The sequence below is a fragment of the Asparagus officinalis genome, chromosome 3 (genome assembly GCF_001876935.1).
Source record: "Asparagus officinalis chromosome 3, Aspof.V1, whole genome shotgun sequence".
NCBI classification, from domain to species: Eukaryota; Viridiplantae; Streptophyta; class Magnoliopsida; order Asparagales; family Asparagaceae; genus Asparagus; species Asparagus officinalis.
The window spans coordinates 53,711,172-53,728,966 of record NC_033796.1 but is presented as its reverse complement, the minus strand read 5'-3'; the positions used below and the strand labels follow the sequence as shown (position 1 = coordinate 53,728,966).

General features: G+C 42.4%; 1 pseudogene; it reads right to left on the bottom strand.

Annotated features, from left to right (window-relative positions):
* On the bottom strand, nt 15,349–17,640 carry LOC109835131 (annotated as a pseudogene).

Below are 17,795 nucleotides of genomic sequence, written 5' to 3'. Positions count from 1 at the left end.
ATGTAACGTTATGCTAAGAGAATTGCTTCTCTTAGACTTGATGCTATGATTTTGAATACATAGACTTTGCCATTTTACGGGAACATGGCACCCGGCAACGTGTGTTAGGCGTTGACTCATCTCTGCTTAGGATTCGCGATAGAAGTCCCCAGAATTATACTCTGTTGTCTTTTTCAATCGGTGAAAGACTAAACCAGCAACGCGTGTTAGGCGTAGGCTTATCTCTATTTAGGAGTTGAGATAAATTTCCCTGGGCATGAGGTGCGCGGATTGGAAGTTGGGAATTTTGTCTTTTCTCAAGGTAAAGACGGAAAATGAAAGAGGAAGAATTTTATATTCTATCTTCCGGCGTTGAAGAGGAAGAATTTTATATTCTATCTCCAGTTGGAAAAGAAACTGATCTCCACCTCCAGAATCCGGAAAGATGAAACTAGGAATGGGATCTCCATTCCGAGAATCAGAAAGATTCAAACGACCCTAACTTTTATAGGATTGGTTGCTTGATCTAAGAGAAGAATTCCTCATTTATTGAGGGGAAATTCTGGTTTCAACCCTAACTTTATAGGTGTGGTTGAAAGGGAAAAGATAGAAATCTTTCGTTTATCGAAGGGTTGACTTGATCTTAGTCCTAACTATCTGTAGGTTTGACTAAGTGGGGTTGGAGATAATCCTAACGTTTATAGATTTGATTGCTCGAATTGGAAGTGGACCTCTCGTTCATGGAAGGAATCAAGAGGAGAATTTGGCTTTGGCCCTAACTTTTATAGGTTTGACCTGAAAGCAAAGAGAGTGGTATACCAGAAGCAATGAGAATGCCGATTCGTACTATCACTCAATGGAGGACTTCAATGTTAAGTAATTAAGACTTAACATGTTGAGTCTGAGAATTGCCAAATGACTGGCGGATAGAAATTTTGGTAGACCCACCGTCAATTGATTTGATCAATTGATGGTTTTGTGAGGAAGGATTAATCTGTCAAAGGATCGAATCTCGTCCCACAAAAATAACTCATGAGAGTTAGAAAACTTGACAACAATAAAAGGAAACATTCTGACATTCAGAGTTCGAACGTGGATCTCTTATTTATCACTTTTACAGTGATTGGGTTATCCCTAAGAATACCACACGTGGCATTCTTCCAGGAACTTCCCGATACATTGGTTATCCTGAAGATACTAAGGGTAGTATTTTTTTAGGAACTTGCTGTTTATCGGCATCATAAGCCGGTTGCCATCCTTAGTAACCAGGCGATATGTGCCACTCGAGTAGATTGTCTCTACTATGGATGGTCCTTCCCATTTGGGTTCAAATTTTCCTTTCTTCTTGGAGTTAAGGATCATAGGCCGTCTCTCAGTTAAAACCAAATCTCCTTCTTTGAAACTCCGTTGTTGAACCTTCTTGTCGAAAGCTCGAGAAATTCTGACTTGGTAAAATTCAATGTGTTGTTGAGCTTCTAAGCGCTTTTCATCAAGCGTTTCGAGTTCCTCAAGGCGTTCTGATGTTTCTCTTCGGTCGTCATTTGAGTCGCGAGGGCGATTCGAAGTGACGGGATTTGAATCTCCAATGGAAGAACTACTTCACATCTGTATACCAGAGAATATGGGGTCGCTCCCGTCGGTGTGCACACCGTGGTATGATAGGCCTATAGAGCCGCGCCAAGCTTGTCATCCCAATCTAGTTTATTAGTTTTCACGAGTTTTGACAAAAGCTTTATGATAGTCTTATTAAAGGCTTCAGCCAATCCATTCGCTGTGGGATTGTAAGCTGTGGACGAGACGTCCTGAATTTTGAATTTCTCGCAAAACTTGATGAAGGCGTTGCTGACAAATTGAGGACCGTTGTCATGTATGATTCGTCTTAGGACACCATGCCGGTAGATAATATGATGTTTGATGAATGCGATGACGTTACTGGTCTTAACTTCTCTGAGTCGAATCGCTTCAGCCCATTTGGAGAAGTAGTCAGTAATTACCAGGATGAATCGGTCACCTTTGACTGACGGGGGATTTATAGGACCAACAATATCCATTCCCCAGGTCTCAAACGGCCATGATGTAACCGAAGGATGCAGATGCTCCGGAGGTTGGTGCATATAATTCGTGTGTATCTGACACGCATGACACTTTCGAGCATACACAACTGCATCACTCATCATAAAAGGCCAAAAATATCTCATTCTTCTGATGCGGTCATAAAGCTTAGGGCCGGGTTGGTGCGCACCACACTCCCCTTCATGTGCCTCTTTAAGGACTTCTTCAGCTTCTTTAGTCGATAAGCAACGTCGTAGCAATCCATCGTACCCCTTGTGGTATAGCGTTCGATTCTCCGTATTATAGTAGAATCTCGGTGCTCTTCGTCGGATTGAATCTCTTTCCTTCACGTCTTCTGGTAGGATTCCATGCAAGACATAATCGATGATAGGGAAACGCCAATCTCGGGGTTCAAACTCAACTTGAGTTGAATATGTTTCCTTAATATCTTCTTCTTCGCCATCTTCATCATAGATTGGCACTAGGAGTTGGTGAGTCCTTACTATAACAAATTGTTCTGTTTCAGGAGGCTACGCCAGGGATACGGCTAATGCTGCTAACGCATCTGCGTAAGCATTCTGCAACCGTGGAATGTGTTCGATGAAGAATCCTTCGAATGATTCTGCCATTTCTACTGCCATCTTATGATATGGTATTAAATCCTGACTTCGGACCTCATACTCTCCTTGAACTTTCTTAACTATTAGTTAAGAATCACCAAAGGCTTCGAGATACTCAACCCCCAGTTCTTTGGTGAAACTGAGTCCTATGAGTAATGCATTATATTTGGCTACGTTATTTGAGCACGGCTCGGTCAACGAATAAGCTTGAGGCATCACATGTTTTCCTGGGGAAACTAAGACAACTCCAACTCCAGAAGAAATCTTAGAACGTCCAGGAGCACTCGCTAGATTAGTAGCTCGAGAAGCGCCATCGAAGTACAAGCGCCACACCTGTTGGTGTGAAGTTGCTTTAACTTCGTGGGTTTCATCTGGCAGATCGTCATATATCTCGGCAGTATCCGTAGTTGGGTTAGCTGCCAGGAGATCACAAATGGCCTGCCCTTTTACCAACTTCTGTTGTTTAAAATATAGGTCATATTGGGATAGGAGCAAGGCCCATTTTGCTAACCACCAATTCATGAAAGCCGGCTGTGTCATGAACACTCGGACTGTGTTAACTTTAGAGATAACATACATGGTCTGTCCAACCAGGTAATGCCGCATCTTCTGAATCGCGAACACCAAGGCGAGGCATTCCCTCTCAATCATAGGATATCGAGATTCAGCACCTACCATGGTTCGGCTTAAATAATATACCGTCTGCTCATGACCATTATCGTTGTCTTGTGCAAGCAGTGCACTTAATGAGTGGCTCGTCGCCTTGACATAAATCAAGAACGGTTTGCCCGACTTTGGTGAAACGAGTACAGGAGGTTTTGAGAGATATTCTTTAATACTCTCGAATGCCTTTTGACAAGCGTCGTCCCATACGAATGATACGCCCTTCTTTGTGAGTTTGGAGAATGGTTGGTATTTTCCTGAGAGGTTCGAGATGAACCGACGGATATAAGCTAACCGCCCTTGCAATCCTCTGAGCTCTTTGAGGTTTCTCGGAGGTTGCAATTCGTTAATTGCCTTTACTTTATCAGGGTCGATGTGAATACCTTTGGTGGTAATGACGAACCCAAGAAATTTGCCGCTGGACATTCCGAGGAAAGATTTGGTACGATTCATTTTCAATTGATGGGTCTGCATCAGATCGAACATCATCTTCAAGTCTTTGATGTGATCATTCTTATCATGAATTTTTACGACTAGATCGTCCACGTAACATTCGACGGTCTTCCGGAGATGCTCCTGAAAAATCTTTGACATAGCTGTCTGATACGTGGCACCTGCATTCTTTAAGCCGAAGGGCATGACCGTGTAGCAAAAAACACCGATGGTGTTCTAAACGCGGTATGCTTTTCATCATCCGGATGCATCTTTATTTGATTATAACCAGAAAACCCATCCATGAAAGACATTCTCTCGAATCCGCATGTATTGTCAATGATGACATCTGTGATGGGAAGGGGGATATCGTCTTTTGGGCAGGCAACGTTGAGGTCTCTAAAGTCGATGCAAACCCTGATTTTTCCATTCTTCTTAAGGACCGGCACAATATTAGCAAGCCATTCGGGATGTTGCTCTTCCCTGACAAAGCCCGAATCAATAAGCTTTTTAACTTCGGACTCGATTGCCTCCATTATTTGCGGACAAAACCGTCTTTATTGTTGCTTGACAGGTTTGACATCCGACTTAATATTAAGACGATGCACCGCCACATTTGGATCGAGCCCTGGCATATCTTCGTAATTCCAGGCGAACACATCGATGTACTCCCTGATAAGAGAGATTAACTCTTCTTTCTCACCCGACAGGAGGCTGTCGCTAATGAATATAGGCCTCGGATTATCCTCGTTACCCATATTCACTTGGACTACTTGATCTTCGGTAGGAGGTTCTCTTTGTTCAAACCTATCACCGTACTGCATATTTAGGTGATGAACCCATGGATCTTCCCAAGTTGGTATTTGATCATCTTCCTCTATTGTCATCGGGTTAACCATAGTCATGTTCGACATTAGCTTTTTGAACATTTCTTTAAGACTAGCATCGAAATCCCATGCTAAAGAATCAGAAGAATATCCATTTTTAGCTTTTTTAGCAATTTGATCAATGACTTGCCAGCAATACTCGTCGTCAGATGAGGAGACATAGCCTAAACCTCTTCTGTGGTGATAATAATCATCGGGTTTTCCTTTTGGTACATAGGCCATTCGAGACGGCACCCTCGGACCTCGACCAAAGCAAAGACCTTCTCCGAGCGTGAAGTCATATCCATACTTCTCCATGAGATCACGCGCTTTTGCGTCATATCTAAATAGATGAGGGGCAGGTTTATCATTATCGTCTTCTTCTTTCAAGAAGTGATCTGGTATCGGAGATTCTCTTCCTTTACCATAGATAACCTCCTTTTCATCCCATGTCTTTACAGGAATGACAAGTGTAGTTCCGAATGGATCCTGTACCTGCTTTTTCATCATAAAAAATGATTGAAACGGCATATACAAATCAGGGTTCTCATACATCCCCTCTGTGATACTATCAAGACACAACGAGTATTCTAAGTCATCATTTATTGTAATATCTTCGGCAAGTTGCCAGTTAAAACTATTTTCCGATGATTCTTCATCATCAAGATTGATTACAATGGGTACAATGCCATTAAGTATAAAACCACCAACGTAATCAAGCCCAGCTTCGGTATCAGCTTTATCTCCGCTGTCCGTTCCTTGGGCCGATGGTTCAGTATCGGATTCGGCACCGTATAGAAGGGAATCTGTAAAATAGTTCTCCAACCCCTTAAACGGTTACTTATCCATGACCACCGTCTTGATTTCATTATTATGTCCACATATTTGAGGCACTGATGAAGAGTTGATGGGACTATAATGTTACCGTGGATCCAGGGTCGACCTGTCCACATATTTGAGGCACTGATGAAGAGTTGATGGGACTATAATGTTACCGTGGATCCAGGGTCGACCCAGCAGTAGATTATAGGAAGTTTCGAAGAGTTGATGGGACTATAATGTTACCGTGGATCCAGGGTCGACCCAGCAGTAGATTATAGGAAGTTTCTGCGTCGATCACGTAGCATGTGACTTCTGACTTTAAATCCTCAATCTGGCACTTCACTCGAATTTTTCCCAATGGTCTGGACCCACTAGTGTTAAATCCATAGATTGTAGTGCCTGTTGAGGCTAACTTACTAGCCGGTATTCTGAGATTATATATCAATCGGAGTGGCATGATATTGACAGTGGAACCCGGATCGACTTGGATCCGGTTGACAACACTGGAGCCAATATGCCCGGTGAAGTATAAGGGCTGGTCATGCTTTGAATTCTTCGTCTGCATGTCTTCTTTGGTGAAGGAAATGCAGGGAAAATGATGTGCCGTGAGATTACAGTGTTGGACTGACGGCTCTGGTTCTTCAAGGGATGGCTTGATTCGGGTCAAGAAAGCTTCAGAATCAGCTAAGGCTTCTTGCAAGGCTTCCCTTGTGTCCTTTGACAAACGCAACAGCTCATACAAGGTTATTCTAGCTGGTATATTAGCCAACTATGCCATAATATCAAAATAGGGCGAAGAGTTTGAATTCCTCGATTTGTCTCTCCCAATCGGATGATTGAATCGAGACTGCTTCAGGTTTTGACCTTCTTGGCATAACGGTTCTTTCCCCTTTTGCTTTTGTTAGACCTTCTCTGCACCTACAGGTGTTGGGGGAGTTATGACAATTCCCATTTCCGTTAATGTTTTGGAAGGAATGGTTTTGGTTACCCCCTGCTTAGCCAATTGCTCAGAAGCATTCGGATACTTGAAGTGATATTCGTTCCTGCTCCGGGTTACAAAGGCCTCCTGTTCATCTTCAGAAAGCGGAAAGGCTGGAATTCTATCGTCATCTTCTCCTGGAATAGCAGAAGCTCCATAACAAGACTTACCTTTTCCTTTTGACTTTTTCTTAGAAGAGGATCCAGTCCATTGTTCATCTCCAATTAGATCGGGGTGAGCCCAAAGAATCTCACCATTCGGGGCTGTATGCGGCACAAGTCCTTTCTGGCACTGTTTGTGAGGATCACCGTTCACGGTTTTCACTATTGTGTTTATTACCGGTTCATGTTGGAACCAGTTCAAGGGAACAGAACCGAAGCTAATCGATATTGCATTCGCACCCACTTTCTTCTCCTTAGGTTGTTTCATAGTAATGACCCCGACATCGATTAGAGCTTGGATCTTATCCTTAAGGGTGTAGCATGCCTTGGTAGGATGGTGCACCGCTCTATGAAATGCGTAGTATTTTGAATCATTAACTCGTTTAGCATCTTCCTGATCCTGGACCAGAGGCAACTTGATCTTGTTGTTCTCTATGAGGTATTTGAAAATACCAGGAACTTCATCCTCTTTGAACGAGTAGACCTTCGGGAATTTTGGTTCTGAAGCCTTCTGTTTCTGAGGCTGTTGTTGCCACCTTGATTGTTGAGGCGCTTTCTGTTGCTGTTGCGGTTGTGCTTGTACTTTGAATGTTTGGTTCGTGTCCACCGCATTCGCTTGTGCCTTTCCTTTACCTTTAGGAACAAAGTTCTGTTGTGGAGTATTATTTGCCGCTTGACCCCTTTTAGTTTTCTTCCTTTTAAGGAATCGTTCGGCTTGTTCTCCTCATACTTTTAAGTCTTTCCAGGTCTTTGGTGGTGCTATTCCCATAGCTTCGAGGATGTCCAATGAAAGATTATTGTGATAAGTCTCAAGGATGAAGTCTTCACTGACCGGATCTCTGTAGTTCATTGCTTTGTTCCGGAGTCTCTTAACGAAGTTTTCGACCGACTCACCATTTTTCTATTTCTCGTCAAATAGTGTACCAATTGAAATTTTTGTATCGTCATTGAAGAAGTTCATTAGAAACATGTCCTCCATGTCATCCCAACTGCTGATACTCCCCAGCTTGAGACAACGATACCAATCGAAGGCTGCTCCGCGAAGAGTGCCAACAAATGACCGCACCATTAGAGTTCATTCCCAGAGATTATTCCTAAATGAGACTTAAAATATATTAAGTGCTGGGTCGGGGAACCCATTCCATCAAACGGCGTAAAATTGATCAATTTAAACTTTGTCGGGTATGGAATTGATTCCCACTCCCTTGGGTATGGACATGGTATTCCGGACCTTTTTACTTCTTGAGCACTCATCAATGCATTGATTTTGCTCTCTAAATCCCTCATCTTCTTATCTTCGCCTGTATCCTCTTTCGGGCGATTTCTTGCTCTCTAAATCCCTCATCTTCTTATCTTCGCCTGTATCCTCTTTCGGGCGATTTCGGGGAGAAGTAGCATGGTCTTCCTTCGTATTGCTATCGTCTGAAGGACCATTCCCGGTATTGTTATCGACGGGAGGGGTGGTCATGTTAACGTTTTCATTTACTTCCCGTTCATTATCACCTTGGTTAGGGTTATTGCGACGGCTGGATTCTCCTTGATGAGTTGTCAGCATTGTGATCTGTTGGTCATGCATTTCTCTCATCTGCTGCATAGCCATTTTCATTTCAAACTTGAAATTTTCCTTCTGCTTGGTCAGAGCATCCTCAAGTATTTTAGCCATCTGTTCGGCGCTAGTCATGAGTGATTCGTAGGGTTGTCCTGCACTTGATGCGGTGTCATCGAAAGCCATCGCTGAGCAAGCATCCGAGCAAGCATCCGAGCAAACATCCGAAATTTCATCATCTGAAGGGAGTCCCTTCTGCATTCTCTGGTAATCCTTTCGTCTATTGGTCCCCGATCGCAATCGAGTCATACACTGAGATACTGTAGCAAACTGATCCTGACTAAAGTGTCGCGTTGACTTCCCTCTCCCGGTCATATTGACGGACACTTCTGGAAATTCATCCTCTTGAAGAGCAGGTTTCCTTCTACGAAAGTGTCTTGGTCTGACCTCAGACGTTCTGGTGGAGATTCTCTCAAACACAGAAACTCTTCGTGGGGCTTTAGAACAACAGCATTCTGATAACACTGCCTTGATTATGTTGGCACACGGACAATGAGAATCTGTGTCTCGAACGTTTCTTTTTTGAGATTTATTCGTACCCCCAGCCCTATAGTACAACTCATCAGTTTGATGACTGGAGCAACCCATAGGGTGTTAGCACGACGTCCCAGGTATAACATCATCGTCGGACAAATGTGTTTCCTTCTGGGGATATGACACCTTTTTGGCATCTCTAAGAGTCACACGTTCAGGTTTACGCTTTTGTGAGCGTGAAAACCTAACGGGCTCTTGAACTTCAACACGTAATCCAATGGTCGATAATAGGGACTTTCCCTTTATTATCTTTCTTGGGGGGATTGGTACGACCCCCAGTCTGGATTGTTATTTGGGGACCTTTCAATGGTCCCAATCGCTCCTTCACGGGTGCTTTACCTCGATCTTCCGGTAAAGGACCGAGGCGACCTTTCAAAGGAACTCTGGATTTTGTAAGATCCACACTATTACCCGGCTCCGTCAGAGGTGCGGGGACAGGGGAAACGGGATATGGATCTGAATAAGACCGGACGGTAACTTCGTCCACTTTTGACTTAAGTGCTGATTTTGCCTTTGGTACCCACACCTATTTGTGTCTGGGCGGTTTCTTAACCGTCTCTTCTTTTTGCATTTCTTCCGCTTTCCGCAAAAGGACTCGGGCATGCGCGAGCAATGTGTGACGTTTCTTGATTCGCTCCTCGAGAGTAGAGTGAGTCTTCTTGACACGGACCCATTCGTTCGTCTCCGCCTTAGAGGAGGGGTTGGTGGTTCGCCGTTGCTGTTCTCGGCGCTGTCTTGATTTTAGATCCTCATTATAGCGGATCCCGTCCATCGACTCTGAATCTTTGACCAATTGTCGCGCAAGGCGTTGACGCCGTCTTTGGCGTGTCCTCTTCGACAAAATTAGAGTGCCTTCATCAGTTATCTTCATGGCGGAGGAGGAGTCTGGATCTACAGCTTCGACCTCTTTGGATGTCGCAGGGACGTCGTGGGGCATGGGTGCAGCGGCGGCGAGGGGATCCTTGATCTTCAAGCCTGAAACCCCACGAGTGTTTCTGGAAGAGGAGACCTTCCTGCTCCTGCTTGGAGAGGCGGATCTGGGGAGGAGGAAGAGAGGTACTCTTCAAACTTTTGTTGATCGAACTCATATTCGATCTCTTCATTCACTCGGATCTTGAATGTCGGTTGCGTCACGACAACCTCGGCAGCGAGGCTGTTGGCTCCCACTATGGTTGCCATTTTGTTTTCGCTAAAAGTTGCCTTCATTGCTGAATTCATTATAATATTAATCGTTTACAAAGAATTCGAATTTTAACAAAAGAAAATGAAAGATTACAATTTTCTCGAAAATAACGCAAGATCCGTTCGTCGTTTCTTGCTTGCATGGGTCTTTAGCCGGTGACGGGGATGTCGATATCCGTGGACTACCTGACAATCAGATCAGATCTAGAACTTCGTTGATTCGTGAAAGAATCTAGAAGCAAAAGCGCTTATCTCGGCAATGGCGAGATAATTGCTCTTCTTAATATTATCGTAACGGGATAATCCTAAGGAACGGACGCAGGTGATGCAGATCTGGAGAATATTTCTCTCTTGCGTTGAAGAACTCGATCAATCTTCAATTCGACAGGGCTTCGCTAATTCTTCAAAATTCTATATCTCAAAAAATGAAGGCATGAGGCTTGTATTTATAGGCTTGGGGGAGTTCGGGTTGTTGAAATAGCACAACGGCCGAATTTTAGGCCTGGAGACACCCCTGGGTGTCTCGGCCCAGGCCGAGACACCTCGGGGTGTCTCAACTCAGGCTGAGACGCTTGGGTGTCTCAATTCAAGCCGAGACACCCTAGGGTGTCTCGGCCTTGGCTGAGACACCTTGGGGTGTCTCGCTTGTGCCGAGACACCTCGGGGTGTCTCAACTCAGGCTGAGACGCTCTTTTCGCACACTTGTCCGTTTCCGTCGTAATTTCTTCATCCGAACTTGGATTTGAGTGATTCAAAGTACGTTGGAAAGCCGACAAGAAGATTTATAAGCTCCGATGATTAAATCTTTGTGAATTAAACCGGGACACATACGGTGCTTCCCCTTTTGTAAGTGATGCGGAGCTCCCGATCAGTTCATATTCTCATTATTCTGAAATTCCGTTATTTCACGTAGTTCGTCGATTCACTTTAAGCATTCGTCGACGTCAATCAAGCTTCTGTGAACCGGATAGTGATGTTCATCGCCTTTTCTTAGCGCTGAGCTGTTCGTGGAGACCTATAGGTAATTTTCGATACCTACAGAGTACTACTAGTTTTGGAATAGCATGTAGGTAGACCAGATGTGATTAGCATCGAATTCACCATCTCGGTCAATATACGATTCTTCCTTTCTACAATTCCATTAGATTGCGAAGAATACAGAGCAGTGGTTTCAGCAATGATTCCATGCTCCTTGAAATATACCTCCGACTCCTTAGATCGGTACTCTCCTCTTCTGTCACTCCTGAGTCTTTTCACCTGAAGTCCAAGCTACTTCTCTACTCGAGTCCGAAACTCGACGAACTTGCTGAAGGCTTCATCTTTAGATTTTAGCAGGCAGACGTGGCAGAATCGAGAGTGGTCGTCAATGAAAGTGATGAAGTACTTCATGCCACCTCGAGTGACAAATCTCTCGAAATCACAAGTATCTGAGTGAATCAGATCCAATAGGTTGGTGCTCCTTGTGACACTAGGAAATGGTTTCCTTATCAGCTTTGTTTGTGCGCAAACTTCACACTTCTCAAGTTTGTTACCCCTATATTTTGGAAGTAATCCTAACTTCTCCATGCTAGATAGCTTTGCAATCCTTAGTAAAATGCCCTTGCCCTCTACAGTTAAAGCATTTTTTGCTCTTCTTAAAATCTTTCTTCTGAACATTCAGGTTCTTCGGATTATGATTCTTCTTTTTGTTAAAAGACTTCTTTTTCTTAGAAGAACTGTTAGGCACCATGTTAGCAGGCACCTTCTGCTTAGCTAGGAGCTCATTCTTAGTGCGAGTCTGAATCTCATCCTCGATCTGAATGAACCTCTTTAAATCAGATAAAGTTACCTGTCTTTTCCTTCTTCGAATGTCCGTGGAGAATGACATCCAAGATAGAGGAAGCTTGTTGACAATTGCACCAGAAATAAAGGTTTGACAAAGACTGATCTTTTCATCTTTCAGCTTCATAACAAGCTTTTTGAGGTCTCTAACTTGAGGCAAAACCTCAGTGTCATCTTCAAATTTGAAGTCTAGAAACTTGTCAATGAGGTAAGACTTGGAAAGCTTCTCTCCATCCTTGTATTGTTCCTCAAGAGCATTCCAGATTTCCTTTGTAGAGGGCTTATTGGTGTAAGCATCTGTCAGATGATCAGCCAGACAATTAAGGAGATAACTCCTACAGAAATAATCATCTTTATCCTAAGAGGCTTCAGACTCTGAGTCTTCTTCAAAGTCAGGTTTTTTCTCAGAAACCACATAGTAGATTTTTAGGAGTTGCATCCCAAAAATCACTTTTCGACGTCATGCGTTAAAATTAGATCCATCAAAGTTTTCTAACTTGAGACAGCATCCCAAAAATCACTTTTCGACGTCATGCGTTAAAATTAGATCCATCAAAGTTTTCTAACTTGAGACATTCCACTCCAAGAGTCCTCGCAGGATCCATTAGTAGATCTAAAATATTTCTTTAAGATTGCTGGAAATTATGGTTAAATTTGAAATTAAACAGCGAAGGATGATGTGTTGTTATTTTAAATTTTTCAATTAACTGTTGTGCGTTTGTGAAACGCTAATATTTGGCCACCGGTGTAAGGATCCCAAGGCCAAACTGCTTTCAGGAATAGCAGTACAGTACTCTGGTGTGTACCAACCCAGTACTGTTAAGATCTCCTCGATCTGTAAGATCTTTCGGTCAAGGTAAAAAATCTCCTCGATCTCAGAACCTTTCAGTTCAAAACCTTTCGGTTTCAGGGTTCTTACGGGCACAGTTTCTACAGCAGCAGCACAAGTCAATCTGACATTCGTATTCCAAACTCGCGTGGGTATTCCGACGTTCATATTCCATACTGACGTTCGTATTCCACACTCGCGAGAGAGTTTCCAACCACAACCAAGAGCTGCCCAAGGGCGCTATTTATAAGCCTCTAAGGCCAGCTCAAGAGTTATTAGCAATTAATATGACTGTTACAATTCTTAATGACAATTAAGATTGTAACATCAATGCATTAAATTGTCCTTAATGCTGTTGTAACTGCTGCATGCGGTAACTGCTGAATACGAGGCAATCAATGGACACGTTGCTACGAAACATGAGAGTCACGACTTAGCAAATCAGACGAACCTCGTTTGACAAACGAATGTCGTCAAACAGGCGAACCTCGTATGACAGACGAACATCGTCAAACAGGCGAACCTCGTATGACAGATGAACCTCGTCGAACGAACGATCATAGTCAAACAGGCGAACCTCGTATGATATACGAACCTCGTCGATCGAGCGAACCTCGTCAAACAGGCGAACCTCGTCAAACAGGCGAACCTCGTATGACAGACGAACCTTGTCAAACAAACGAACCTCGTATGATAGACGAACCTCGTCGAACGAACGAACATCGTCAAACAGGCGAACCTCGTATGACAGATGAACCTTGTCGAACGAGTGAACATTGTCAAACTACGTGCGAAGTGTGCAAAGTGCAAAGTGCGCCTAACAAAGCGCCAGTTAGCGCCTCAGCCCGATTAGTCCCGATCCTCGGCCCACGACCCACGGCCTACGACCCACGACCCACTAGAACTTATGAGGGATTAATTCAAATAAAACACTTCTCGACTTACCGTTGGAAAGCCTCGAACAATGGATCTTTTGAAATACTAAAACATAAACTTTCCACTAGGTTACTAAGCATTTATGAAAAGTACTTTTAGTTAATATATATATAGTTTGAAAACTCATTTTGGAAAGCATTTTTGAATAAAAAATCCAACAGATAGTAGGTTCATAAACATGAGACCTAACAAAGGGTATTCTTAAAAAACACAAAATTGCTATAGAAAATTATTTCCCGATTATTTGTATCCCCACATGATGTCAATAATTATATAAAATAATTTGACGAAATTTTGCATCCATGGAATATACGGGGAAAAAAATACCAAGTAGTCAAACAATGTCAAGGCAGAGAAAAAATCATTGCTCTAATACCAAATGTTAAGCATATTTACAAATAATATATGCTATCAAAATGAATAAACTGAATGCGGAAGAGATCAGTATATCCCGGCCATTGACGCTTTTGCTTGGGGACGCCTTTAACGCTCTATGATTTTGGTGTTCTTCTACGCTCTCATCAGTCATTCTTATGATGGTGTATGGAAAATATCAAGAGAGAGTAAATTGAGCTTAGGGACCCAAAACCCTTTTAATTATATTTATAGATGTGCTCCCATCAAGCACGTCAAAACTTAGGGGTAGTTACCACAAAAATAGGATCAGATTAATCACCCATTTAAATGTGTAGTTACAACAAAAATTAATGAACGTTGGACCACTTCATGAGTGGTTAACACCACTCCAAGATTCCAGGTAACAAACTTACATGCGGATGATCCAAGACTTGCAGAATCCATTCAACAAGTCCGATAATAGATCGGGCCTCCTCTTGTATTCCCATGTCATGAGAACATCAGACGCACTAACTAACATGGTTGGCGGATCCGGGTACAGACGATGATCCAAGATTTGCAAAATATATATTAACAAGTCCATTAATATTTTGCCGCTGTATGATGGTAAGTACTCCGGCGGTGGCCGGAGTTAGGGAGGTCAAGTGCAGAAGGACAGGGTTCAAGACGGCGGCGGTGCAAGCTGGGACTATTGCTTGTTTTCATTAATTTAATTGACAGATGATATATGATATTGTTTGAAACTTATAACTGATATATACTTAAATACACAGAAATGAATTAAAAAAACAATTCAAAAGATTACAAATAACTTCACATGCAAAGTAACTACTGCAATATACCACCACGAAAGAAGGGAAAAGAACTAAGGTACTGTTTGGCAAAGGGTTAAGTGAGGGGTTACGGAGACTTAACCCCTTCTTAACCTGCCAAACACAACAAATATATATAAGGGTTAAAGTGAGTTAACCCTCCATAATTTGCCAAACATAAAAAATATAGAAGGATTAAGTTAACCCCTCTAGAGGGGTTAAAATGAATTAACCCCTCAAAATGAGGGGTTTACTAATACTCCTATTTAGATGGAATAAGAGTTAACCCTTCTAATTATAAAGAAAATAGTCAAAATCATTGTTATTCCCAAACACTAAAACTGATCATAAGGGCTAAAATAAAACTTATTTAACGGGTTAATAATTTAGTCCTTCGGATTATCAAATGGGCTAAGTACATTAATCCTTCTCTTTAACCCCTCTTCATTAACCCTTTGCCAAACGGGGCCTTAGGCTAAATAAAGATTAGCTAAATATCATCCTTGTCTTGGTCTCTCTTCTCTTTTCTTCTACTTCTTGCACCACCCCTCCATCTTGTGCTTTCTTGTTTCCATGGACATGCATCTGATGTGCATACAACTCAGATTTTGCATTTGGACTAATCAAACCATATCACGACAACAAGTTGTCTCTATTAACGTACTATGTACGCCCTTTAACTTATCAAAGTGTGGGACTATCGCTTGGCTCGAAGCTCGTTCAAGGCAGGCTTATCAGATCGAAGGGATGGCCGTCCACGTAAAGGGGGAGGAGACTCTTTTCTTGTCTTCATTTCTACCTTGGACGAAGTCTCTCTTGCCTTCTTCTTCAACATATAGTCATCAATCTTAGTACTCCTCTCCGCTAAAATCATCTCTCTATCTAGCTCAGACATCTTCTCCAGCTCTTCCTTGTCCTCCTCATCTTTGTATAGATCACTCCCAACTGAAGGAGCATTATCCGAATCATCTCCACTAAGCCTGTCGTCATCATCACCGTCATCTCCTTCGACTCCTCTCCCTATATCTTCATGTGTATCCGAGGATTGGTTGCCCCCGGCCCTGGGTTGCCCCAGCCCCGGGGCTTGGTGGGCTTACCCCATGGCCGGCCCTGAGTGTGGGACATTCACATTCATCCTACTACCTATAGGGAGTCTTGAAGGTCGATCTTGAGAGCTTAGGAAGCATGAAGAGTCCGAGACATCCACATACAAAGGCAAAGGCGGATGCAAGAGCAAATGCTGAGATGTTCCCCTTGCCGAAGTGTTGGTCCCACGTACCTGAACCAAGAACCACTATCACCTGCAACAATCGAATCAATCAAGCAAAACATTAACGTTATATGTTAGTTCCATGAAGTTGTTGATATGGTTTTATTTAAGATAAATTACAGAAAATCCTTTAAGGTTATAGTTTCAAAAGTTAGGGGTTGATCTCTCTGTGTCAGCCTCTATAAAGTGAGCTTCAATGTATGAACGATGGTAATATGATATGACAACTTCTACATTACTATATAACATATATGATTATTATAGTAAAAATTAATTTATTACATCGAAGGGTGAAGGGGAAGGGTTAAGTGTCAAGTTTAAAACTTTAGGGAGATCTTTCATGATTCCTACGAACCACAAGGAGACTTTTTTGAAGTTTACCACCTTTTTATATAAGTTCAATTACCTAGGGATTGCAGTTCCTTCATGATGCTATATAAATGGGAGGTAATTAATTAAGGTTTAAGCATATTGTTTAAAATCCAAGCGCATAACCCTGCAAAAGAACAAAACTCATTAAAACCAAACTCAAGGAACTTGGATAAGTAAAGATGATACACCAAAAAATCATCACAACAAACCTTGGTCACCTCCTCAGCTAGCAGCTAATGTCGCTGTAACCGCAAAAGGAACAATATACAGAACCTACAAGCAATAAAATAATCATGTCAGAAATATCCAGTTAATAACAAAAAGTAAAAAAGAGGGAGCAAAATATAAAACTGGAAGAATACTAACAGCTAGGGGAAGACCGAGATATGCAAAGAGAAATAATGCAAACGCTTTGACTTTGCCATTTGGGTCGACATAGCGATCACCTCCATCAGTATAGTGCATGGACTAGACATTCATGATCGCAGTGGCAGCCATTGCAAGGCACAACATAAAGTTGCTTGTCACCCAAACAATTCTTGGAGTGAGTTTTCGGCAAAGGGGCTCAATCGTGAAAGAACCAATCCCGAGAATAATCTAAAATAAGAAAAATGAAGAGCCTTACTACTAATAAGACATATGCAGAAATCACAAGCATTGGTTTATGTTGTGCGCAGCGAAAATTTTGGCAGCACCTCAGCAGCACAGAAAGAGAGTTAGATCGTAACAAGAATTTCTGCACGTACGTACCGAATTTAATAGCAAACCAAATACACTGGTTCTAACCCCTCTGTCGAAGGCATCAATTTGCGATGGTGTTCCCTTTGGATTCCCATGGAAGACTTCCAAAAGAATACTTCACTATATTTTCTTGCACGTCCTCATTCCCATTTAAGTGCTTCTTCTGTAGTTTGTTTTAGGCAAAATATTCTTTGGTATACACATTTTCATAAGGCTCTTGTGGGCAACCCAATTCTTGTACAATCCAATTCTTATTCTAGTGAATATTAGTGCTCTTGGTTATCCTGGTTAAAAAAATGAGGTGGCAGGTCTGTCCCCTGAATCAAAGTCTCCGAAAGATTGACATTCAAATCCTTGTACTAATTTGTGATAACATGAAGCTCATCGGCTGATGATTTCTGTTCTGTAACTGTATAAGTACTATCTGCTTCGGTTGACCGTTGCAGGTTTTTCTCCTCTTATCCATGCTGGTTACATTAATCGTCGGCAAAAGAAGTCCTCTGTCTAGTATCCCTGGGCAAAGGTGAAGAAGAGCACAGAGCAGGTTCCTCGATATCTTCAGAAGTATCAAAACTTGCCTCCTGGAATGCCTTCAGTACTTCTCATCACCGTCTTACTTGTGTATGTAATTTTATTGTTTTTTTAATCTTAAGAGTTAGCATATCCAAGTTTACAGAGAATTTTATTTAATCTCATCATTTACATTTTCACAGTTGTCATGGTTTCCATTCATCCTGTTGACACCGTGAGTGGATGGCCGT